This window comes from Candoia aspera, chromosome 2 (assembly GCF_035149785.1).
Source record: "Candoia aspera isolate rCanAsp1 chromosome 2, rCanAsp1.hap2, whole genome shotgun sequence".
NCBI lineage: Eukaryota > Metazoa > Chordata > Lepidosauria > Squamata > Boidae > Candoia > Candoia aspera.
In genome coordinates this window covers 127,204,495-127,231,877 of record NC_086154.1, presented here as the reverse complement: position 1 = coordinate 127,231,877, position 27,383 = coordinate 127,204,495, and positions in this window count along the sequence as shown.

The window sequence follows — 27,383 nt, the reverse complement described above, 5'->3', positions numbered from 1 at the left end:
ACAAAGTAAATATCCAATGGTATGTAACTCAGGTAGAAAGGAGTAAATTTTACACATGTTGGCCACAGACGCCTTGTCATTTCCCAGTAAATTAAAGGGTCTTCCCTTGGACCTGTAAATTTAAATTTATCATGCTAGTATTCTGCCATAATTAACAGTAATATGCAAACCCTGTATTAATACTGTGTTTGTTGCTCATAGGACAAGAATGGCTTTGTGCCATATGCGCATGTCAGGGAGAAAAAGAGAAAGACTGAAGGTGGGGCATTTTGTATTCTATGTAAAACTTTCCACAATCATTTGATTTCCCTGTTTGCTTTCAAACTTGGCCAGAAACTACAACTTCTCGTGAGTCTTGTTTCTTGGCAGTTGAAAAGCCTATCTCTTATACTGGTGTCACCTCAGTAATTATGCCACCATTTCCTTGGTAAAAACAAATGTAGCAACTTCTTGGTAAAGGGTGGGAGAACATGGAACTGGGGAAAAGTTTTCCTCACTGATATAACTTTAAGTGCTGAATAACCTATTCCTATTCCCATCTGACATTGCTGTAAATTTGCCTTGAGCCGTATTGATGCGGTCCACTTATCAATAGCCACAAAAATTGGGATCCTGTGTAATTAAGAGTGCTCCAGCAATTTTTAAAGCCCTGCCTTGTTGTAGTATGGCAGGGTAGAAATAGGGAGGAAAGAAGATTGCTCCCGTTGCTTACACTAACAGATGGAAGCGTTTAGTATATTTGTGGTTCATAATGAGCATTTCTGTCATTCTCCATCCAACATCAGTGGACACTGGCGAGGGGAAAGGAGGAAGATCCTCTAAGAGAGCAACTGTACACAGTTCCATTCAGAAGTAGATCCTGTTGCATTCATTGGAACTTTCTCCCAAGCAAATCTGTATAGCAAGGACAGGCAAACATTTGGTAGCCAGAGATTGCCCTTAACACTTTTTCATGATCTAAGAGCCAGAGTGGGTACAGCAATAATGCAAAGCTGATGGGGCCATATCACACACATGGGTGCAGCAAGATTTTTGTGTCTCTTCTAATTTCTTATTTAAAGGACTGGAAGTTGAGTTTTCCCTTTTGTAAAGACAGTAAGAAGCCAGCACCCTGGTTTTGTGTGTTTCTGGGCTCATCCACACATTCCACTAACCACTGCGCAAAGACATCCCACTTTTTTTTCTTGAGGACATGTCCTCATGATGCAGCCTTTGTCTCACCCCTAGCCCACTGCAAAGGCAGCCTAAATATGTCCACAACTGTTCCAGTTTTAGTGTTTTCCATCTTCTCCCAAGACAAATCTTTATTTAGGTACAATCTAGGATGCCTCATTCACAATCTAGGAGTAGATGCAGTCAAGGGCTGGCATCTGCTGAGAATCTCTTGGTCTATTGAGGTTGCTGTGCATACTCCGTTTCCTCTGGTCACTACTCTCCATGGCTATTTTGGCTTGGGCTGCTAGAGAGAAGAGATGAAGAGGCATCTGCCTGCGTAATGCCTGACCTGCTCTTCAGACATGATGTGAGCTCTTACCTGCGTTGGTATGCTGGACTTCTGGAAGAACACTAGATATGTTATTAAACACATGTTCAGTGGTAGACCTGTCTGTAAAAAACAAGGGCTGCTGTTTGATTTAAACTAAGAAAGAGATGTATTCCTTGTTCTGTGCCAAAGGCATGCATTAGGGGTTTTTGCTGTTTCTGCCAAGAAATGGTTTTGATGGCTGTGCTTTCTACTGTTCTTACTACTTTTGGAAGAAGGGTTTTTGCATACTCTGTGGGGTACTTTGACAGTTGCTAACTATGGCCATTCATAGCCAGAACTGCTATTTCCTTGCAGTACTTAGGAATTTGAGATATTTGGGAACAGAGTGAAATTGACAAGTGCTCTGCCAGTTTCCCCACCTAGTCAAAGTGACTGGGAGAAGGGTAAAACTATCTACCAGTCTTCTGGCAGAGCTTTATTATTTTTGATGTCATTGGGGCTTCCATTTTCAAAAGTGTGTACCTCTCAGTTGGGCTGATTGAAAAGCGGCTAAAGCCTCTATCCCAGGCAGTTGCACACACTCACCCAAGCCCACCACACCAGTCATTGGCAGTGTTTTTCTTCCCGCCAACTGCTAACACTAGGCTAGGGTTATGGTTAGGGTTAGGAAAGAAAAGCAGGAATCTATCAGCTGTTGCCATTAAGTTCTCCCAGAGCAAGCTGTACAGATAGGACCACTCAAAAGTCTTATTACTGAAATACATTAAGCTTGGTCATCGGGGCAGCACAAATTGTGCCAGCATATTTTTCTGCCAGCTCAAAGATGATAGGAATGCACAATAATGTGGCTGGGAGGAAGAACCCTCTGACTTGAAAATAGGAAGAAATGACATGAGTGATATTTAGCAGTTCTAGTTGAGGGATTTCCAAAGACTGCCAAGAAAAGGTTCAGGAATTGCCCACTTCTGGTAAATAGAATTGCATTCTAAATTTGCAAACACTCTTGGTTCAAAGTTTATTTTTATTTATTTTTATTTTATTTATTGGATTTGAAGGCCACCTGACTCCAAAAAGACTCTGAGCAGCTTACAATATTTAAAAGAATATATAATTTAAAAAGGGACATGACTACCTGGGCAAAACCACGTAAATAACATCCAGGAAAAAATCAGGGGCACCACAAGCATCCTAACCCCAGGCCTGGGAACAGAGCCAGGTCTTAAGAGACTTCCAAAATATTTGAAGGTGGATTAATAAATTCCCACATGAATGAAATGCAACTTTTTGTTTCATCTGTAGAATATTACTGTTCGTGAATTGTTCATTTTATTTTTATTTTTATTTTATGTGTGTGTGTGTGTGTGTATATAAATAATAAAATGGAAATTTACAGGTAACCTGCGAAGTTAAGGCTGCTAGCTTCTGACTCTTACAGCACGAAGATGAAATCAGAATCAAAATAGTTTTACCCATACCCAATTCTGGTTAATTGCACCCAGAAAGTATAACTGGGGATAAATCCTGTGGCATTTACATTGGAGGATTCCATAAGTTTCATTTTTTACCTGCCATCTAGATGAAACTGCTGATTGAGCTCATTCAGAGGTTTAAAATGACATGTCTTCAGTATGCTGATGACATGCACCTCAGTCTCTTCTGTTAATTAGAACAAAGTGAAGTAGTAAAAAAGCTTACTCAGCCCATGGCTGCACTAATGCACTAGAGGAGAAGCAGTAAATTGAAGCTTAATCCAGAGAAGACAGAGATATGGATGATGGAGTGGATGAGCTCCACTGTTGTTGTGAGTGGAGTCAGTGGTTTCCTTGCTCACTGGTTTTTTTTTTTAATCTTGTAAGCTGCCCAGAGTCACTTGTGTGAGATTTATAAATAAAGTAAATAAATAAATAATGTTTGCGGATGGCTTAGGTGGCTAAGTGTTCAACCTCTTTGAAATGAGTTGCGTTCCCCCTGAAGGATTCAGCTTGTAATTTGGAGGTGTTCCTAGATTGTTTCTCTAATTAAAGGCCAATATGTCTTCTGTGGCATGACACACCTCTTACCAACCTAGGCTGATTGGACCGGCTACTTCCCTATTTGGATAGAGATAGTCTGGCCACTTAAACTATACCCTGATAACTTTTCAGTTAGATGTTGAAAAAGGCTGCCCTTGAAGATGATTTCCAAATTTCAATTAGTTCCAGATAATGCAGCAAGTGTATTTATTCTCCCAGTTCTATATAATTTTCACTAGCTCCTAGTTCATCTCTAGCCCTAATTCAATATGATATTAACCTCTCGGGGAAAACAGTATCTGAAGGATTGCTTCTTCTCTAAGTTCCTCACTGTACTTTTAAGATGATCTTCAGAGTCCTGTTGTGAGGGCTAGCTCTCACAAAGAAACAGATGGCCAAAACAAGGGACAGGTGGAAGCCATCCTTCCTACCCAGAAGAGTGGCTTCATGTCTGTTGCATAGTGCAAGCTGGAGAAAAAGGCACAAGAATTTGAGCCTTGATTACATTAGAAATACGGTTTGCATTCAGTCAGTGGTGTATACATGCATGGAAGTCTTTCATAATGGCTTTATTCATTTTTGTTTTAGTTTTACAATAAACCTTGAATGCCTGACTGCACTTGTTTCCAGGTTTAGTGTTCTTACTTTTGATACCATTGACCATGGTTCCTTATTGGATCATCTGTAGGGGTTGGGAGTCAGGGGTACTTTTTTACAGTGGTTCCAGTGCTACCTCAATGGGCAAGTTCGATCAGAGCAATGGGAGATGAGCAGTTCAGCCTGCGACTGATGTTGTGGGGTGCAACAGAGCTTGACTCTCTCCTTGTTGCTGTTTAACAAATATATGAAGTCTCTGGGAGAGGTTATCCAATGGTATGGGCTTAAGCCCATTGGCTTGAGTATCCTTGGTATTGTAGGGAGCCATGGAGATGACCTTGGAAAAAGCAGCCAGAAGCTGTTAAAAAAACAGCAGCTACAGAAGAAGCATGCATCAAGCCCAGGGGGGCAGGAGGGTATGAGAAAGAGACTCGCCCTTCCCTGACTTCCTAGGTTATAGGGGGGAGAGAAGAGGAAATACGGACAGACTTGCATGATGCTGTTACTATATCTCAATAAATGTCATGCTTCCAGATCAAATGTTCCCAGAACATCTGATCCCACTCACATGCATGAATGGAATCAACACGGGTTGAAATTTGTGAGTCAGTAGAAGTGGGAGGGGGGACAAGCTAGGAGTGTGAAAACATCTTGTTTGGACTATCTCTGGCATCCAAGGTCAACCAGCAGAACCGTTGTAGATATCTGCACAGAACTGAACGGACTGGCACAGAAAGTGGGGCTGCATACCAAAGAAGGGGAAGGGGGTTGAGTTCATCGGGCTGTTTAACTTGGGGAAAGCACGGGAACTTCTATTCGCAACGTTTTCACTGTACCGCACACTACACTCCATTAAAGGGATTTCTACTTAATTACGTATGAATCGAATTTAATGGTAAGCTGAGTAGGCAGTCATTACAATAAAGTATAGTTCTAGTTTTCCCGTGGAGTTAGCTTCCTAATCTGATCTATCTCATAGGACTGGCATCACTTAACTAGCTAAGGGGAAAAATTAAAACAACATATAAAAAATTAAAAACAACTAAATAAAACTACAAACAGTGAAAGGTGTGTGTGTGTGTGTAAAAGAATAAGACACCTTTTTTTTTTAAATGATAGAACAATTTCCATTTCAACATCATGATTCTGTTCTTAAATAATCAGACTATACAGAATCACATTGTCTGGTCTTGCCTCTCCTTTGATACAAAATTAATTCAAGGCTGAGAAGCTTTATTGTTTTGTTGTTATTAGTAAGGTTTGAAGTTAGAATTAGGATCAACATATCATACATGTATTTTGGATTTTTAAAATAAAAGGGAAACCTAGGAAAGCTATGGAATTGTGTTTTATCAATTCCAGCCAATCTAGTTCAGCATTATTAGTTGTTTATTTGTTTAGTCGCTTCCGACTCTTCGTGACTTCATGGACCAGCCCACGCCAGAGCTTCCTGTCGGTCGTCAACACCCCCAGCTCCCCCAGGGACGAATCCATCACCTCTAGAATGTCATCTATCCATCTTGCCCTTGGTCGGCCCTTCCTCCTTTTCCCTTCCACTCTCCCTAGCATCAGCATTGTCTCCAGGGTGTCCTGTCTTCTCATTATGTGGCCAAAGTAGTTCAGCATTATTCAGCCAGAATTTTCCCTCTAGCTAGAAATATTGGAGAGGTGGGAATGCTGGCTGGGATTTCTAGGAATTGTAGGCCCAACACATCTAAAGGGCAGCAAGATGGGGAATGATGATTAACACAGACTGGCAGGAACTTTACTTCTGTGAGCAAAATGATATATTGCTTCAATTATGAAGAACAGATATATGGGGGATGAAGAAAGAGCAGTATATTGACAACATGGATAGTTACTGATATAATGGAAAAGAGTTGTGTTTAAACTATGGTTTGAAACAATTTCTGGCTTGTTTAAGTGAACAAGTTTAAACAAACTACCTCTTTCTGAGTTCAGATACCATAAAGAGCTGTGGTTAGTTTAAAAACAATATTACTTGATGTTTCCAGTGCACTGAAGAAGAGAAACACAGAGATAACTGAACTTTCATAGCTGTGTGCTTCCATTGATGTTTAAGTAAAATGCATTTGCCCATAGATGTGTTAACTTATAGACATCCTAAAGAAGGTGCTGAAAAATGAAGAATGATGGAGTTTTTAAAGGTTAATAAAAGAACTCCAAGCAGCTAACAGCAATCTTGCAGAGTAGAAGCGTGAACCAAAAGAGAACTTGCACATTAAGCTTAATTGTGTTCAGAAATAAATTCAGTCTTCACACTGTAGTTAGATGAAGAAAAATAGAGATAGCTTACTTTTATTCAGTAGATCTGGATACAGGTAGGTTCATAATAGAAAGTACTTAATCATCACTGGTTCTTTGGTAGCAGAGGATGGTTGGGGGAGGGCTGCATTCCTGCAGCAGCTCCTATTTGCATGTCCGCCCACAAGATAATGGAGTCTGTTAATCCCCAAGCCCAAGAAGAAGGAGGAAGTGGAAATCAGGTGACCCATGTGACATCCCACAAGCACAATAGAGATGCAATTTGCTACAGCGTCCCCCCCCCTTATGCTTATGAAACAATGCTGAGTTGATCCCTGATAATTCTGACAAAGAATGTTCCTGTGTAGATCTGCAGACTACGAAAAATGTGGAAACACAAAACAGGACAGGGTGATAGGAGAACTACCAGGGCCTGAAGTGGTCTATTGATGTTCATGTTCAAGCCGTTTGTAAGATAAATAGCTAAATATGAAAATAAAGCAACATGTTTATGTTAGAAATTCTAAAGTTTTGGATGCCAGGGCCATCATCCAAAAAACACAAGCGAATATCTAAGTAAGTTTATACAGGGCAAGAGCTCATGTTTTGCTGTGCTACCCAGACCCTGTTAACCAAAAATTATTTTTGAAATATTTTTTTTATTTATCAAATTTATCACCACCCATCTCCCCTGAAAGGAGGGACTCTGGGCGGTTTACAATGAGACAAAGTTAAAATTCAGTATCTTTATCAATACAATAAATATAATAAATAAAAAATATAAAATATGATAAAATCCCCATGGCTAAAAGTTGTATCTCAGTCCATGAGTGAGGGCCTTCTAGGGCACTAGCCATCCCCATGAACAGCTGTTCCCCTTCCCGGTCTAAGCATGATGACAAAGCCAGGTTTTTAGTTTTTTGTGGAAGTCCAGGAGAGAGGGGGCCTGTCTCACCTCTGGGGGAAGGATGTTCCAGAGGGCAGGAGCTATTGCAGAGAAGGCCCACCTCCTGGACCCCACCAGATGGAATTCTTTTACAGACGGGGTCCATAACATGCCCTCTCTGCGTGACCCTCTGTGCATGACTGGGTGGGACAGGCCGATGTGATGGGAGTGAGACAGTCCCTCTATATGCTCCAGATTGTACAGAATGAAATTACTTACAAGGGAAGGTGAAAACTGAAACAGGGAAAACAAGGGAAGGGAAAACTGAAAACAGCTCAGTGGTATATATTACATCTTACGATCACTCAGCCAAAATATTTGTGTATTATTAAACAAAGTTAAGTTGCTTTTCCATCACCAAAAATCATTAAAATGCATAAACAATCTTTTCCATAGGTAAAGGCTATATTTATTATTTATTGACATTTTGATGGTTGGTTTAGTTACTTTGCATGCAGGAACAGTGACATCTAGTGGAGAGCTTTTAGAAGAATTTTACTCAGGATTAGCATGAGTGAGTCTATTTTTCCTCTGTTCCTGACTGGCTTGGCCACCCAAAGTAAAATTAGTACGTAGTGGCACTTTGAAGGCAAAAAGGGCTTCAGTATATGTGTGGGGGTGCACAGGAAGTCTCTGTTGGCAGCCTCTTAAATTGAAGGCATCTTTTCACGTTCTCATACAGCAGCTGCACAGGGACATCTAGAGCCAGCCTGGACAGCACCAAAATGATGATGCACTCATGATGATGCCTTGACATCATCTCTACCCTTCATATTTGCATCCTGACATCTGAGGCAAGCATGTAAGACATGGGTTTTGCATCATTGTGTCTCCCCAAAACCAGATACAGCAATCATGGGGCATGTGTGAGAAATCATTGCAACCATGCAAATTAAAAAAAACAAAACGCAAGAAAACTATTAAAGCTAATAGGTATTAACACACTGAAGGAAGTTCAATTGAAATGAGATAAAAATCTAGTCACAGAAACAGGAACCAAAATGCCTCTTGGCAGGCTTTTTAGATTATAGTGCTACATTTCTTCCTGCTTTGCCCCTTAAAAAAAGAAAATATATATATGGAATACATTGTTTCCCATATCTCACATACTCAGAGGGCAGCTTGTGGGTTGTAAACTCTCCACAGGAGGTAAGTTCAGACAGGGTAAGAATTGCATTTCCCTTCCATGAGCTTGGTGCTTGAGGGAGAGAGAAGAGTATATAAGAAAAGGAATGGGAAAAGTAGAGAGATCCCAAAGGCAAAAAAGGTACAGCATGCTGGAGAGAGATTGGATATCCCCACCCAGTTTTGACTCTTTTCTTCAACTCCATGCATTGTGTAGTACTTAACAGATTAAAGGGTATCCCACCCCTGCTTTTCTAGATGTTGAGGCTGAATCAATTCTGAACATCTGGCAAAGAGATCTCATGCATATAGTATCTAATTTTGGCAAAGATCATTTAAAGTCATTATTTTATACAGCACATGTATAATTACAGTGATCTGAAGTGAATTTGTGATGATTGGGGATTAGAACTGTCACTCAAGAAATGGTAACATAGGGCACCTCCTTCCAGTTTGAATACCAGAATGGAATGAGAATGAAGAGAGTGGGATGGGGAGGGGAGAGGAAAATTCAGGGTCCTACCCAAGGAAATCTTCCAACTGTCAGAGGGGCAGGTTTAGAGGTATAAATGGATGGCCAGGAGGCAATATTGCAGGATTAGCAGCTGGCTGATACTTTGAAAAATGTAAGTTACTAAGAAGGATGTATTATGATGGGAGAAATTAAACTGTCACCATTGGGGAGTATCTGTGTGATAAAAATGAATGTTTTGCCAAGAATGGTGTTCTGTTTTTTACAACTGATGTAGTATTTAAACAATGGCAGAAAGATATATCTAAATTTATATGCCAAGGGAAAAAAAACACATAAATATAAGGTGTTACAGGATGCAAAAGAAAGAAGAGGATTGGGTTTATCGGATTTGAAATTGTATTCTGCTGCTTCTTTGGTCTGGATAAATGGATGTTGCTGAGAAACAGACTTTTACAGCTAGAAGATCATGACCTGAGGTTTGGATGGCATGGATATTTATGGTACATAAAGTTAAAATTAATGTGGATTTCAAAAATCATTTTATTAGACGTGCTATATTGAGAATATGGAATAGATATAAACCCAGGTTGTGCCCGAAAACACCTTTATGGATCTCAGCTCAAGAAGCATACCATAGAAGAGAAACAGCAAAGACAAATGGTTGATGTACTGGGAACTATTGGAAAACCATCAAGGGGAATTTAAAATTAAATCAAGAGAGCAATTAATAGCAGAAGGATATAGTTGTCAATGGTTTTCCCATTTACATTTATCAGAAAGATTCAAAATGGACAAAAAGGACTTAGGGTGTGGAGCAAAGTAAAACAATTTGAAGTACAATTGTGCACTGATGATGAACATGTAATTGCTAAAATGTATAAACTTTTGTTGAACTTTGAAACAGGAAGAACAGGTTACAGAATGTATGATAAAGCGGGCTAAGAATTTTGGTTATAATATACTGATGGATCAATGGGAAAATATGTGGTTAAAAGGGTTGAAATTTACATTGTGTTATGATCTTCAAGAGAATTTTTATAAAATGATGTATCGTTGGTATATGATGCCTGAGAAATTATCTAGAATGTATAAAGGCACTTCAAATGTATGTTGGAAATGTGAACAACATGAAGAGACATTTTATCATGTTTGGTGGACATGTAAAAAGGCTAACAATTTTGGATTCAATTTACAGACTGATATAGAGGATTTTAAAGCTTAATAGTCAATTGAAGCCATAACTTTCCCTTTTAAGACTAATGGATAAGCAGTTAGAAAAGAGCCATGGAAGATTATTTCAATATAAGATTACTGTAGCGAGATTATTATATGCACAGAGATGGAAAGATTTGACACTACCCTCTGTGGAGGAATAGTGGTGAAATTGCTGAGATGGATGAATTAATTTCTTTGATCAGAGAAAAGACACTATCTACATTTATTGGTGACTGGAAACCTCTTATGGACTTTTTGCATTAAAAAATGAACTTGTGATTTATAGTTTTGATGGTTAGACAGGTTAGATTATAGAAAGAAGAGTATTATGATGTAACTTTAGAGAGAGAGGTTAAAATATAATTGTACTTATAACTGCTGTGAAGATGATCAGAAGTCACTGCTTAGTATCATTTTTCCTTTCTAGTTTTTCTTTAACGTTTTTCTTTTCTTGCACTTCTTGCTTTCTCTCTGATTTATTTCTTTTTCTCTTTTCTTGTTTACTTTATATTAGTTCACATTATCTTTTATTTTCTTTTTAGAAGTTTTAATAAAAATTATATAAAAAGGACCAGAAAGAAAGAAAGAAAGAAAGAAAGAAAGAAAGAAAGAAAGAAAGAAAGAAAGAAAGAAAGAAAAATGTAAGTTAGTAGAAGGTATAATGGTATGTGGGAATGACCTTGGAAGACAGGAGGAAGAGCTGCAGCCTAGACAGTGGTCTGATAAATGAAATCCGAGTCCGAAGAAGAAATGGGGATTGAGAAAGCATCTGAGAAAGGACTCTCCATGATCAAAATAAGGGAGGGGAGAGGTATTGTTACTGTAACCGTAAAGGAAGTGTTAGTACTCATGGTTGATGCTTCTTGTCTGTCTCAAGGGCTGACAGAAGGCTTCTTGCCTTGAGAGCAAATTACCCTAAACTGTTCTCTTAGAAAACCTATTTACAATTCATTTGAAGTTCTATAATAAAAGTTAGTTTGCTTCTTTTTTTAAAAGGTTATGATACCTTTCCAACCTTCGTTGTTCTGTACCTTCCCACTGCAGCTGCAGCTGCAGCTGTAGCATGGAAGATTAGCCATTGTTTGGGAAAGAGGCTGCTTGCGGTTGAATTTAACCTTTTTGTAAGGTCTAAGCAGGATTTCTCTCTTTTCTTTCCTTCCTTGCTGCTTTCTCTCCACCCACTTCTGTTCCCTCTTTTCTTTCTTTTTAACCCTTCACAGCTTTCCCCATCTCCCATCTTGTGGCTGTTTTGATTGCAAGGCTTTTTAAAATTGCAGAGTAAATATCCCCAAAATTTGATGCTGTGCAATAATTACTTCATTTTACCAAAAGGAAAGGAAAGCTGATCCAGAAAACTACAGACCAGAGAATCTGCTAAGTGCAACAAGTTAGCTTTTTGCCCAGCATCTTTACGGGAAATTACTTGGTTGTGAAAACATTTCCATGGAGGAGCAAGCAGGCTTTTGAGCTTTCAGGAGTTAATTCTGCATTTTGATAAATGCCATCAAATCAGTACTGACTCTTAGAAACAACATCAATAGATTCTCTCCGGAATAATAATCTTCAGCTTAGCCATTTACCATGGTGCTTGAAAGTTTGTGAACCCTTTCGAATTTTCAATATTTCTCCATAAATATGACATTATCCACACAAATCCTAAAACTAGATAAAGGGAACCCAATTAAACAAATGAGTCAAAAACTCAGTAGTGCACTGATTGCTTTTGTAGTCAAATCTATCACTCTGCCACTGGCCATCTTTTTTTTCCTTCAACTTTTCAAAACATGACAGTCAGAGCCTGGTCATTAGTGCTTCAAGTCGGAATTTTGATTTGATCTGTCCTGAGTTCCATGGCTCCCTTAAAAGTATTTTCCAGCACCAAAATGCAAATACATCAATACCTGAACAATTCTAATCTTTGTTGGTATAGAGCCATCATTGCATTTGAACATCCTTTCCCTCATGGCAGCCCTACCAGATGCTAGCTTGCAACATATTTCTTGAGTGCTGGATTCTTTGCTGTTGATTATCTGTTCTAACAAGTCAATTAATCAGTATCTTTATAATATGTTTGCTGCACCTGTTGTCATTAATTTAGTCTTTACATTGAATTGTCCCACTTTTTCACTTTGCTCTTTGACTTTATTAGGATCTATAAATCATCTCTGAGAAGTGCCATCAATGAAATGCAGGTTGTTGATGCTTCTTCCTCCAATTCAGCACTATTTTGTTGAAAAATATTCTCTCATATGTGACTCTTTTTTGTGATATTTGTAGGTTTTTAATCTGTATAATCTGTAGAGATAGTTTAGCTGGATTAATATACCTAAGAGTCAAACTCAAACTTTATGGGCATCTGTCAAAACAATCCCTGGGCCAAAAGGGGTGGAGCAGTCATGCATTTTAGCATCCTCACATTTCCATTTTTTACATTTGTTTGTTAAAGAGTTTATTGATCAGGCTTTCAGTCATGCTCTTATAGAAAACAATGGTAGCTGGAGATGGTTCAGTCTAAATTCCTTCATTCAGTTCTTGCAATTGCAAATTGATATTAGGCCTGGTGATGGGACTCATTTTGGAGGAAACAGGATTTGGTTCTTTTTCATGCTTTAGCTAAAATGTGTACTGACCAGCTTGACTTTTTAATTCTAGAAGACAATTTTAAGTCAACATTGAAAAGAACCCCAGAGGAGAATCTCCATCTCTGTTTTTTCTTCAGGATTTGTCACCACATTGATTTTGAAAATGGCAAAAGGACATTCAGACAACATATCTGGAGTCCGATTTACAAAGAGATAGGAGCTCAGACTCTGGCCATCTGTATGCAAGGTTGGCTAATAACAGCTTTGACTCCACCATCTACCTTTCCAATTTTAAAGTGCTGAAAAATTATGTGCCCCGGGAGGTGACCTCTGGAACATTCTGCCCCAGAGGTGAGGCTAGCCCCATCGCTCCTGGCCTTCCGGAAGAACCTGAAGACTTGGCTGTGCCACCTCGCTTGGGGCGGGAAGGGGAATAGTTATTCCTGGGGTTGGCTGGCACCCTAGAGCTCTCCTCACTGAATAAGATCTCTTATGGCCACTTGGATTTTATATTTATATTATATTTGTATTTGGTAACTGTATTTATAGTTTAGATGTTGTTTATGGTTATTGTTTTAATGTGCTAGTTTTACTGTAAACTGCCCAGAGTCCCTTTCTTTGGGGGAGATGGGTGGTGGCAAAAATTTGAAAAATAAATAGATAAAATGTGGCTTTTATACCTGCTCAGTTGAATGCCTTCATTGAGCACTCATGGCAAAAGATACCATTTGAGCACCTTTGCCAGTGAAGTGGAAACTGAATCATGTTTTTTCCCATTTTCTCAAGATACTAATGAGATGTTAATTATGCCCTTCCTAAGGTGTTTCTGCAGACAGGGAGTCTGACTTCACCTCTTAACTCCTATTAGACCAAAAGTTGGCAACCTCTAGTGATATAAGAAAACGATGCCATTATTTGTCTCTCACATTACTTGCAGGTTAGCAAGACTTAAGATGCCCAAATTTTGGCAATCTGTGATACCTTTTGTTTAGGGTTATATATTTTTCTGTTATGCCCCTCCCCCCATTCTGTATGCTGGCCTTTTGACTGCAGCAATAAACTAAAGACAGATCATTTCCCCACAACTAATCTATAGTGTCTTCATAGCCTTGATCACTGAAGTGATATAGAATAAATTGTTATTTTAGCACTTGAATGGTTGGATGACTCTAGAAGACACTATAAGTTGTTGCTAGCACGGAAATGAAGGAAGTATATAAAGCTGTTCAACAGAGGGAGAAATATATTCAAGAGAAGAATCTTCCATGTGTCCTCAGGTTTCCAGCCATCTATTTTTGTTTGAAATTATCAAACAATGCTCACAGAACATTTCATAATCATGTGGAAGCTGAAACATGTCTTACCTGTTTAAGTACTGGAAATTCTTTTGGAGGAGGATTAAAAATCTTCCATGTTCTGCTCATGTGCTTGTTTATATTTAGGCTGTTAAACTTCTTTTTTGAAAAAATAATCTCTAGTTCCTAATAAAGCATTTGCTTGTTACCTCTGTGGCTACAGGGCAGGATTTTGAATTGCAGTTTCTTTTGCAGCTGTGCTTTGTCTACTTTCCTCCTTTTTTCCCACCCTTGATCATCCTTTTAAAAAAACTGGCTTCTCTATATTTCATAAGGTAATAAAAATTATGATTAACCTCATAATCTGTCAGTGGGAGTTCAAGATTTGACTAGTGCCCAATGGAGAATTCGGATTTTATTTTTAAAGTTATCACTTTAATTTTTCTTATTGCTTTACCTCTCTCTTTGTTGCTAGGGCTGATCTACACACCAAGTTGCCCTAGTATTAGGGTGGGTTATTAATCGTTCCTTGAGGGAAGGAGAGAATGTCATTCTACCTGCCTCAGCCCACTGGGAAGACAAACTAACCATCTTTTTGTGCATAGTAGAATTTGTAGTAGCATTTTCTGATTCGTGCCACCTCAAGCGGTACTGTCTGGTTCTTCTGCTCTGCCTCATTTCATTGCAGGCAAAGCCCTCTATTCCAATTAGCTACGGTGCACTGCGGCAGGAATGCACCCTCCCACAGGTCACTGTTTCCTCCTGTCCCTAGCCATTATATCCTGAGTTCCTGGACTAATGAAACACAGGACTTCGTTTTCTTTTTAACAGGTGGAGTGGCGAAAAGCTGAGCTTTGGGCTTTTTTCTCTTGGGGGGTGCTTTTGTTTATTCTAGTTAACTGGGGGAAGAGTGACATTTATAGCCCAAGTGACTTGAGATGAATGATAGTAAAACTGTAGTTTTTTTGAGTTCACTAATAGGAGAAAGGTAGACTCCTTCCTTCCTTCCTTCCTTCCTTCCTTCCTTCCTTCCTTCCTTCCTTCCTTCCTTCCCCATGTAAACTTTACAAGAGTTTTACTACCTTTCTCTTCCAGTGCAAGTGACAAGAATAATAATAAAGTGCTGTTTTCTTTCTTTCTCTCTAAACTGGTCTACCAGTGAATGCCTCAGATGGGAAGGTGTGAATTAGCGAGGTTGAATGAATGGTTGTAGGCTCATAGACGTTCCATCAGTTGGCACCACAGATCCTCAAAGGCCTGTCCACGGAAATATATTTGCTTTCCTGGGAAGAATAAACAAGCCATGGGATCAGGTACTGTGGTAAATGTGAACCAGACAGATCATTAGTCTGTCACCATAGCCAAAGTGGAAGAACAGCTTGAAATCTGGAAAGGAAGTCCTTAAACCAACTTCATTTCTAGCCAGATTATGCATGGGAGACAAGCAGCTTCCCCCAGAGAACACCTTTCCTCCTGAGATAGGAGTTGCCCCTAATCTCTTAGCCTTCAAGAAAGCACAGAAAATCTTATTTTTCTACAGAGTGTTCAGTACTGATCATGGAAGGCTTGCCTTAGTGTAGCTGGGAATGAATGGTTCTGTTTTAATCTATTTTGTTGTTTTCTTTTCATTGCAAACCACTTTGGGTCTTAGGAAGCAGGGTATAAATGTTCATATAAATAAATTTCAGGGCTCTTCTAAGTTTTTTACATTGAACTGGCATGGTTTAATTACAAATTATAATTTGTGATTCTGTCTCCTAATATGTAGTACACATCAAGGATGCCTTCTTTCTCTCGTTCTTTTTAGTCTGGGTTTAGAACAGAACAGAACATAATATTCTGTATGAAGTTGCTATGTTGTATAGAGAGAGCCAGTTTGGTATAGCGGTTTAAGATACCACACTAAAAACCAAGAGATCATGAGTTCTGGTCTACAAGGCCAGCTGAGTGTCTTTGGGCTAGTTATTCTGTCTCAGTCCTAGGAAGAAGGCAAGGGCAAACCACTTCTGAAAGTGTTTTATAGATAACCCACAAATATCTATTCGTAATCGCATGTTATTAATATATGAATGTAGCATCCCCTCTGGTTTCTCTATAACATGGAGTAAATCAGGGTGATTGCTTTGTGTCAGCACTATGACACAGTTTTGACAAGGGTAAGGATTTCTGTCTTTATCTTGATATGAAGATTCTGGGGAACCTTTCTCAGATGACAGTTTAAATTTATTCACTAATGTGATACAAATGAAAGAAAACTTTTTTAACAGTCTGTTTAGAACTCCTTTGAGTATTTGGAGTAAGGTAATTGTGATAAAGATCAATTTAACTCCAGGGTTGATTAACATTTTGAGAGGTCTTCCTATTTCTATTTCTATTTCATTACATTAATTTATAGGAAACCAAACACATTTCTTTGGCAGGGGCATACCAAGACTTTCACTGTGCAAATTAAAATCACCTGTTGGGAAAGGTGAATTTAATTTTCCACACTTTCAGACTTATCAGTGGGCTATTATTCTAGCTGAATATATGGAACTTTACATTTTAGCTTCTCCTGGAGCACTATCTGAAAATTATTACTTCATCCCATGTTGGTATTACATTACTTTGTCAATATTGTTATAGACCTTTATCTGTTAAGTGGATTGATAGAATAAAGCACATGTATGTTGAAACAGGTAAAAAAGTTAGCCCATCATTTTTTGTCATATGTTTCAAGGGAAAGTTACAGTATATGAGGTTAAAATATTTGCCCACCCATAATAGTATTTGTTTATTCTAGCTAAGTGTGGCTTTATAGGGTTTCCAGCAAATTATCCTACCATTAATATCTATTGTTTTAAGAACTGTTATCAGAGACTGAAGCTCTACTCTGCCTGCAAGAGCAGTGTTCTAGCCCTACACTGTAGGCCTTTCTCCATTTGTTGAAAATGTAAAAGAAAAACTGGCGAGGTAGCACTTCTGATTAGTGCAAAAGAAGAGGGGCGCTTTTGTTTTTTTCACCCAAAACATGCTGCAAATCATGATTCCTTCTCCCCTTGTTTACTGGAAAACTATACTCATTTGAGGTATTCACACATTGTATTAAGCCTAGGACTGCTTGTATATCTGAGTTGCAAAAATCTGGATGACTACAAGATGTCAGCAAAGAGAAGGAAACTCAGTTGTCTGGTTTGTTGCAGCTCAGATTTATTAGCCCTAGCTAAGCCCTAATGTGATTTTCTTGTTTTGAGTGCAGTGTTAATGTGTAAACCAGGGTGCTATGACTTACAGAGCAAACCACAGTTTAAAAAGTCTTGCATTATTTGTGATTCCACCCTTAACAAATTGTTAAAGGAACAAGGAAAGAATGGTAAGCATTGTTCTGAAATTACCTAGTAAAATCAATTATTTGTCTCTTAGTGAATCATCACAGTAAAATTACATTCAACATTTGTTATCTGATTCAGTGAAGAAAACAAGACAACCAAAACAAGGTTTGTTGTAAGCATGTATGAGGTGAGGCAATAAACATAAAGCAAATAATAAACAAACAGTTGTATTTTCTTCAGCATTGAAATTTGTAATTTCATAAATGAATTTCAACATTGTTATTTCATACATAATTGCATAAATGAATTTGCATAAATTGCAAAATGAATTTCAAATTGCGTAAATGAATTTCAACATTGTTATTTTGTACATCTTCCAGAGTACCCTTGTTATTTGCCTCTATGTTCTCTTCACTGAAGACATTCCAACTTCTTTCATAACCAAAAGTTAAAATTTAGCAGCAGATGCGATTTTATTTCAAATTATTCCTACAAAAAACAAAGCAGAATAGTTTGAGCAATGCAATTCTATGTGTTCTTTCAGAAATTCCCATATAATGCGTTCCCAGGTTAAATTTAATAGGACTACATTTTCCCACATCGATCAAAATTTGTGAGCCTATATGTGCATCGAAGGAATGATACGAGCAGCGGAAAGAATGCAGTCCAATTTTATGCATCATGACTTGGAAATAAGCACTAAATTCTGCAGGCTTTATCAGGCTTATTCCCTTGTAACTGTACATAGGATTGCAGAAATCCAAGCTCATGAGAAAGGTTTTTATTTTTTATCACCACAAATTACAGTTTGTTCATACATGAAAGGGCTGCAAATCTCCAGTTAGAAAAACACAGCAGCCGGAATATTAAGCATTTCTATAGACTCTACCACTTTATAAATTAGAAAGCCTGATTCCATGATTACAATTTTTTTAACTGATTAGGTGCCATCAAGTCAATGTCGACTCTTAGTGACCATGTAGATTTCCTCCATGATGCTCTGTCCCTAACCTGATTCCCCAAGTCTTCCAATCATTGCCACTGTAACTGAGTCCGCCCATCTTGCTGCTGGTTGTCCTCTTCTCTTTCCTTCCATCTTGCTCAGCATTTTGCAACCCTATACCTGTTTACTCAGAACTAAGCCCTATTGTTTTCTTTTGGACTTATTCTCAAGTCAGTATGTACAGTATAGGACTGCTGCCTTAGATAAGCAGTTTTCTTAAGTGTGTCCCTGTCCTATGTTATTTTATTTTCATTCATACATACATATATACATATATATATATATATATATATATATATATATATATATATCCTTTATCAATCCTCAATAGAAAAAGAGCTCAGTTAGACTGCTAATGCTACACTGCAAGATAATCCCTAGCTATTTTCTCATTATGAAGAACATTGTTTCATTTCTTGTAACTGGTTGTAGCCTTTTGTTCTTTTTTTTTGCCCATCAGAAAGACAATTTGGGAAGAAACATTGTGAAGTGTTCTATACATATGTGAAATGTTTAAAAGCTAGTGCATTGTAGAACAAATGTTTGCTCTGAAAAGAATATTTTAAAAACCCAGAAGAATGCTTACAGGGGAAAATGTCACTCTTGACGCCGGATAAATTACATCTGTTTTGAAATGTGAGTAGCAGTATGGATTCTACCAATGCTGAAAGAAATTGTTCTTCTGATCTCTGCTCCAAATGCTGGAGGTAAAGCAACTGTTCCTGTTAAATATGCATATTTGGGCCCCAAAATCTACCAAATATGGAGCTGTGTCCAAACACAGTAATGACTCTAGTAACAATTAGTTTAGGAAAATGAAGACACCTTGTAACAAAAAGCTATGAATTTTACTTTGCTTTAAATACATCTGTATACATGTGGTTTTATTTGCCTTATTAGTTTTGCTGCAGCAAGAAATAAATCATTTTATAATTATCTCTAAATCAAGAAAACTCTGAAAACTTTTTTTTCCAAATACCCATTAAAGCCAAGTCTCTTCTTCAGTCTTCAATCTTCTTCTTTGTTATGCAGTTCCTTGGATAGCAGAATCACCACCACTTGGTATTTGCAGTCTACAGCTGTTTTCTGCAGAGGGCAAATGGTTTTTCTTAGAGATACTTGGTTGTTTAAAAAGCTCTTCATTAGTCAGCAATGGCTTGCCATTTACAGTATGAGTACCGTAACATCAGTAGAGAGCCCAGTTTCTTTTTCGGATTAGGCCAAATCTCCTAGTCAACCTTGCAGGAAATGTTTCTTTTCCTGCCCAAGCTCATGTGACAGGAAAGGCTGGAATGAGGAGAAAGACCTGCCTATAAAGCACAACAGAAATCTCATAAGCTTTGCAAATGGTCACACCCAGGCCATTTCCAGACACGGAAGAAGCTTAGCAGTTGGACTGAATCTGGGACGCTGAAGAAGTTTCTGATTTATTTGGCTGCGCTGGGCTAATGCCGTTTTTTGAGGAGGGGGTGAATGAGATGTGCTTTAAAACCTCTTTTTAAAAAGTCAGGTTATAACAACATTATCTAGAAGGACAAAATTGCCTGATAGTCATGTAAGTTTTAGTCAGGTAGATGTGGTGGCAAAAGGGGTAGCAGAAAATAGTGTTGGGGGAATTATTTATTGTTGAATTTATTCTCCACTTTCCTGTTTATTCCAATTTCCAGCTTGCAACAAGTAAAAATACAGAGTCTGAAACATAACAAAAGTAATGCGATTAAAATCAAGCTACATATAGGTCTCTTGGCAGCAATACAGAAGTGGTTTATCATAGTCATCTGGGATGTTTTTCAACTACCCGGTCTAATCTAAAGCCCTGGGATTCCCTATTAATTTTCCATGCAAGTGCTAACCTAGCCAGACCTCGCTTAGTTTCTGAACCCAAATAGGTCAGCCAGGTACTGCCACATGCTGAAATAATATCATGAGTATAAGATCAGATCCTCATTTTCTGCTTGGCCCGTCATCAGTGCAGCCTGAGTGCAGGAATGGATGGCAGCTTCCTCCCACTCCCCACCCACTGCAAATGCACCCTTGACTGCATTTTTCAGCTTTGATTAAAAACTTGTTTTCCAACCCAAACCGTCTTAAGCCCTTCAGAATGGATGGTCTCCAGGGCTTTGTTTCATTCTGGTAACAGCCCAGCTCTGGCTGGCTGCCGTGGCAGACACACCTCCTCCCCTCCTGTGGCTGGTCGTGCCCTGGACAGCAATTTTGTCCTGGGCTGCTGTATGGCTATGTGATCTGCTGGTTGGCAATTGCTATTTTATATAATCTTGCAGTCGATCAAGCGATCAACCTGTTTACCTAAATTCTATGGGCCCTACACCTTCAGATCCTGTGATGGAATTCTGGCCAGAGAAGGAGGGAGCGCATTCCAAGGAGATAAGCATTCTCACAGACTTGAGAGCCTTGGCCGGCAGACGAAGAGAATTAGAGTACCCCTGCCTTAGAGTTACTGGGGTATTTACCCTTAGGTTAGTTAGTCTGGCAAGATTCTGTTTTATGTTAGGGACAATAAAGAACTAGAGTTGGACTATCAGCTCAGTGTGGTTCTTTGCCTGATTCCTTGACAGATCCTCTCCATATGTTGCTGCTGAACTGAAATCTTTAATATAAAAAAAGGGAAAATATAAAATATGAATAATTACATTCGTTGTAATTTAATTTTAATTCTATCAAGCGTAGTGTTATCTTGGCACTTATTGGAGTGGAGTCACAGTACATCGCCCAAAGACTGAGTACAGACTTCACCCCAAAATATGGCATACCCTCTCTTAGGACCAGAGCACCTTGGATTCAAGCACTTGCTGTACTAGTTATCTCGAGATGTATCAGTCAGAGGAGGAAGGAGAGAGTTTAGCTCAGAGTACTGCAGTAATCTAGGTTTTCAAACTGTGTTCCGTGGAACTCTGGGATTCCATGAGAACTTGATGGAGTTTCGTGAGAGACTAAGGGCAAAACAACCAACAACAAAATCACTTGAACGCTACCAATTTTCTATCAAATAGAGTTTTGCCTCTTAATCAAAGGTTCTGGAATTTTCGTAACTTTTTTTTTTAATTAGCAGGTTCCACATCCAGAAAATGTTTGAAAACCCCTGATATAGGTGACAGCGGCCAAAAGTTGTTCATTGGGAAATGTAGAGATTGCCCCTAAGCAGTGCAAGATATCTGCAGCACTGGATCTATTGGAGTCAGTTGTGTTATCTAGTTGAAACACACACAAATACAGTACAGAAAGTTTACCAATTCTATGACGCTATTGATTAGATGACTCATACAGAATGCTGGGTGAGACAGTGAAGATGTCCTGACCCTTCTAAATAAGGATTGACCATTGCTCCTGCTCTGGGATAATTTCTGAAGAGGCATATATAGAATTGTTCACTTACACTGTAAACCTTGTTCTGATCAAAAAATAACTACTCAGTAGTAAATTCTGAATGTTTAACAGGTATTACTTTCAGGTACAGGTATATAAGAATTGCAACCTCATGCATTCCTGAGACTAAAAACAGCATTTGTGCAGTCTCTGAATCCTAAGTTTTTACCCTACAGAGCACCCTTCTGATTATAGTTGCAAAAGCTGAAGCACACTTTTCTCCTCTTTGACACCAGAAGTATGAGAAAGCTGCAGTGAAAGTTGTAAAATAGACTTAACATATTTGAGGGGGAAAAAATCCCACAAAAGATGAGGAGTGGGAAGAGAGACAGATAATTCTGGCACTGCTAATATACATGATGTGCTATTTGTATCATTTCCCCATTGGCTTAAAATGTTAAGTGTGGCCCTAGCCCCCCAAAAGTTTCCACCACTGATTTATGGCAATTCTCCTTTAATAACATCAAATATACCAGGTGGTGATAAATCAGGTGAGACTACAGCCATGCAGCCTTAACTAAAAAATGAACTATTCTCATTTTTCCCGTGTAGGCTTATTTTGGCAGGATATTCAAATGGTTAACAATAGAAGTTTTGTACTGAATGTAATGACTGTTTAGATTCCTAAAGATACAGAGAAAAGAAATCTACCACAAACGCCTATGTAGCTTAACTGACCACCTAAAAAAATCACCCTCATTGGTTCATCAGGGAAACCAGCTTTTTGGTCTGTATTCACAACAGTGTCTCAAAAGCTGTTTGGCTTACTTTTCTGGTAGGAACAGTAAGGCATCTTCTTTAAAAAATGAACAAGAATAGTTAAGCTGTTAGATACAAGATAAGGCATTCAGAAGGAGTGTGTGTGTGTATACACACAGTGTATAGTACAATACACAAAGTATTCTTTCAGTACAGCATTCTCTCAGGAAGCATGAATGGAATCTGAGATCTTTTTAATAATAAACTAGAGCTTGTTTATAAGTTGGAGAAGTTAAAGTAAATAAAACCTACACGGAATACACATACCTCTTGGCTAAATGAGGAGAGTATAGCAGCACTGACAACCTGTGATTAGATTACTGTATTTTCCATCAGATTTACTCTACCACACCAAGTTCAAAGCCAGAGACTCTCCATAGATCTCCCAAAAGGCCAAGAGAAAAGGCAGGGCAATGTTCCATTGCTCTGCTGTTCCAATGCCACACAACAAGCAGAGAACAGAGTAGTTCTCAGGTAAAGCCACAGATATTTTATCTCCTGTATAAAGATATGTGGCTTCCTTCAGACTTTTAACTGTGCAATGTACCGTATGTATTGGATTCTCACCTAAACTATCTTTATTATGGTCCAAGACCAGTACAACTTAAGTACAATAACCTGTACAACAATCCAAGTGCAATTGAAAGATATAACAACACTGTAACAGTTTAATACATGGTGTACTTCTGTTAACATTGATGGGAGTGGCTGGGCAATGTTTCCATTAGAGGACAAATTGAGAATGTGGTTCCACATAGAATTTACACCTCAGAAAAACATGTTCTAGGGTTTCAGTTCCATCAGAGGCACAAGGGCATTGCCTAAGCTCTACAGGGATTCCTTTATATCTACATCCATAATTGCAGAAGGAAAGGCATTAGAACATGCTCTGGAAAAGCCCATTGATAATAAGTATGGAATAAACTTAAATAAATACTGTGCAGGGTGTGGTTCCGTTGATTCACTGAAGAGACGATATAACATGGGGGCTGCTGCTTAATTATGCTGAAGTTCAATATCTTCTCATCTTCGTTTAACAAGCTCCATGGCCTTGTCATAACTAATATTTAAAAGGAAGTTAGGAGATGTGCCAAGATGAAGCAGTTTGTTAAACTGTCGCTGTAGACCAGGGTTTCTCAACCAGGGTTCTGTGGAACCGTAGGGTTCCATGAGAAGTCACTAGGGGTTCCCTGGGAGATCATGATTTATTTAAAAAATATTTCAAGTTTGGGCAACTTGACATTAAAGAGATCAGTTTCATTCTTTATTTTTAGTTTAAGGACACTGTTAATGCATATATACAGGACTACACAGGAAACAAATACAATAATTTTGTAATTTCTGGCCTATGTTTGAGCCTGAATGTGCAGGGGTTCCCCCAGGCCTGAAAAATATTTCAAGGGTTCCTCCAGGGTCAAAAAGTTGAGAAAGGCTGCTGTAGACTGGCTAGTTTTAATGTTATCATATACTAGGAGGGGCAGAAGCCACATGGGAGATAGATTCTATTAGTTGCCAAACTCTTGCATCAGTGCTAATCAGCCTGGACTCTAGTTTAAGTTCAGCATTGGAGAGGCTTCTAGGTGTAGAGTATATGGCTGGAATGACTGGAATTTTATACCACGGTGCAGCTGCACACTTAAAATAAGCTGTGCTACTGATTTAGCAACAAATAATTTGATGGCTGCAGGTTTACAATGCCCACCCTGATTCCTAAAAAATCTTAGGATGGCTGCCATACTTATATGAACTGCTGTGGTGGCATAGTTGATATGTGCTGTTTGATGTCTAGAGGCTTGAAAAACCACCTCTAGATATATAAAACAACTAACCTATTCAATTGGTTGTCTATATATGTACCAGTTGTACTTTTTAAAGCTGTTGGAAAATACCATTATTTTGTTGTTTTTAATAATTAACAACCAACTGCTCTTCAGTACAAAACTGGCTGCCTTAATACTCTAAGGGCCCTTCTATAAGGGCAACTTGAATCAAGGAAAGGATTATGGCCTCATACACTTAGAATGGGCAGGTGTTTATGTGCTAACTTAGGGGCATGTAGATCATGAGCTCTCACACAATTTATGAGTGAATTAATATAAATATTACATAGGTATAGGGCCAAAACATACTGTCTCACTCCTTTCATTGATATTATTGAGTTAGTTAGCTGCCTGCTATTCCTACAATATACAGTACTCTAAATCTAAAGTGTTTGTGCAATTTATCTAGTAATAGCAGCAAGCATCTGTCAATATTTTTGGAGTTTGTTCCATAATCAGGGTCTTGGGAGAGAATTGAATGCCACCCTAAAATCTACAAATGCCATGAATAACTGTGTATAGGTGTTACCTATGTAATTAGCAGCTCAATGTTGGAGGAGAAGGCAATAGCCTAGAGTTGATTTCCCTTCCCTAAAACCTGCTTGCTCATCTTCCAAGATGTTAGCCTGCTCGAACCAGTCACACAACTTCCCAATAAATGCCCTGCATTGAGGAGCTTATTGGTATATAATTGGTGGGCATTAACCTATCAACTTTTTAAAAAGAAACAATTATGGCTTTGCCTCAATCCTCTGGAATACAAGCAGAAACATCTGTAAAGGTGAAAAGTGATGCAAGGACTGGAGCCCTTAAGTCTATGTTGGACTTAAGTAGTTCTGCTGGGATAAAGTTCAATTTAATTTTATTTATTGCAGCCTTCAGTCAGCAAATAAAAGAGAGTCAAAATAGATAAACACAAATAAGAGCATACAGCAATCTATCTTAAATCTTACTGTGGATCCCATCCTGAAGCCTTGATGCTAGATAACAAAACTGTGCAACATTGTAGGTTATACAAAAAAAACTATTGGCAAGTATAAAATCAGCATAGAAAGTCTGATTGTCCAGGGATTACTGCTAGAAGGGGAAGAATAAGATTTTGATGCAATGTTGTACAAAACCTGCAATAGAAAAGAACATGTGTTACTGATTCAACCTCTTATGTGCCACAAGGGCAGAGAAGATGAGCCATGGGGATTCTATATCTACCCTGTAACCATGCTGAAGGAAGGGTGTTATAGCGAGCCTAGTAAAAGCCCAGTGGCAATTTGAGTAGGTCAGGAAGTAAATAAAGGGCACCATGCATTTTCACTTAATTGTACTTGGTAATCTGCAAAAACTGGGCAGTTGGTTCAAATTATAGTGCAGCTCACTTTCAAGTAATTGTTGGGCAATCAGATTTTTAGCCTGAGACCAACCAAGGTTATATGAAATGGTCTGAGAAAGGCCACATGAAAGGAGCTTCTGCTTAAGGGACTTCTTCAGGTGAATTGGAAAGTATCACTGAGAACAAAGTAGAGCAGCCCAGTGGGCTGATAGATAAGTTTAAGCCAATAAGTAAATATTACTAGCCAAACTCTGTCTCTACTCTGGTCAGCCTCACTTCCAACCGAAGAGCTGTGTATGAGATGCATTTGGGAGTACCAAATGTAGAACTAAGGAATTTTGAGTGAATAGATTCCAGTGGACTGAAGTTAGAATATGGGCTGATAGCTGTTCCAAATAATAATTGTGCTAAACCTTTGACTGATGAAGTCTACTGACTATAGGTGGGTACCTGCTGGGTTGTGTGTAATCATCTCTGTGGTAGTTCTTTGGGCAGACAGGCAGAGATGCAGAATGTGAGTCCAGTGAGCCACAGAGCTCATTACAGTAATTTCCCCATATGTCAGCAAATATACAGCAAGATATTCAAGACAGATCTATGTCTGGCCAAATAGCTGTGAGTTGCAAGAAAAGGGACATGTTTCTGAGTTTCATTGCCTCTATCAGTTGATGCCAGGTCTCAATGTAGCTTCCTTTTTTTTCCCTAAGAGGTTTTTATATTCCCTCTTAGCTTGTAGTAACATTTGACTAGAAGTAGATGATGGATTCTTTTTATGATCAGTGAATGTCTTAGCTAATGTCTGCTTAGCCCTGATACAATCAGAGCCAAAATATCTTCCAAATAGAGGATAATTTTGTAGGGACTTATTAGCCCTGACCAAAAAGAGCTGAAGGCCCTGAATCAAGCTGGCATATGCTTCAGTCTCCCCTTGGTAAGGAACTGTGGCACTCTGCACAATTAAGGCTTCCTTTAATTTATTATGCATAAAATTATGCCTTTATGACTTCAAGGACTTCAGTACAGTGTTTGGTATTGCAGTGGGTCCACAAGGGAGGATCAACTTAGGAACTGAACTTCAGTGATTAAAAAGATCCAAAGCCAGCTTTTTCCTATCCTAGCCCAACACTACTTTAGTTGCTCTGTCATGCTAGCTTTTTAGATCCCTGATCAGAAAGTCATCTTAAGATTCACCTTAGCATTTTGAATTAAAACTAGCAAAGTCAAAACTGGCTTGGTAATTAAATGATACACAGAAAATATAGTGAAGCAATGTACTTGCAGGAACCTAAAGTGCCATGAAAAATGAAACATGACTGGAAGCTAGCTATTTTGAATCAAGCTTATCCATTTCATTGGTCAGATGCAATGTTACATAATCAGTCATTTTAAAATGTAGAGCATTCATAAATAAGAGACATTAGGTTTGTTTTCATATGCCATTTCAAGCTAGCTTGTGCAAATATACCCTGGCCTGAATCTTTGCAAAATTCAGACGTGGTGACTTGCTATAAAGAACATGGGTCTGCTGCTGAAAATGACAATCCTGTGTTGAATTCTCCCTTCTGTTCTGCTCCAACTACTCCAAATTATCCTATACCCTCATAACAATACACTACAATATAGGGAAAGCCTCGTGTGGTGCAGAGTGGTAGGCGGCAGCTTTGCAACCGAAAACTCTCCCCACAACCTGAGTTTGATCCCAGTGGAAGCTGGATTCTCTCTCAGGTAGCCGGCTCAGGTCGACTCAGCCTTCCATCATTCTGAGGTTGGTAAAACAAGTA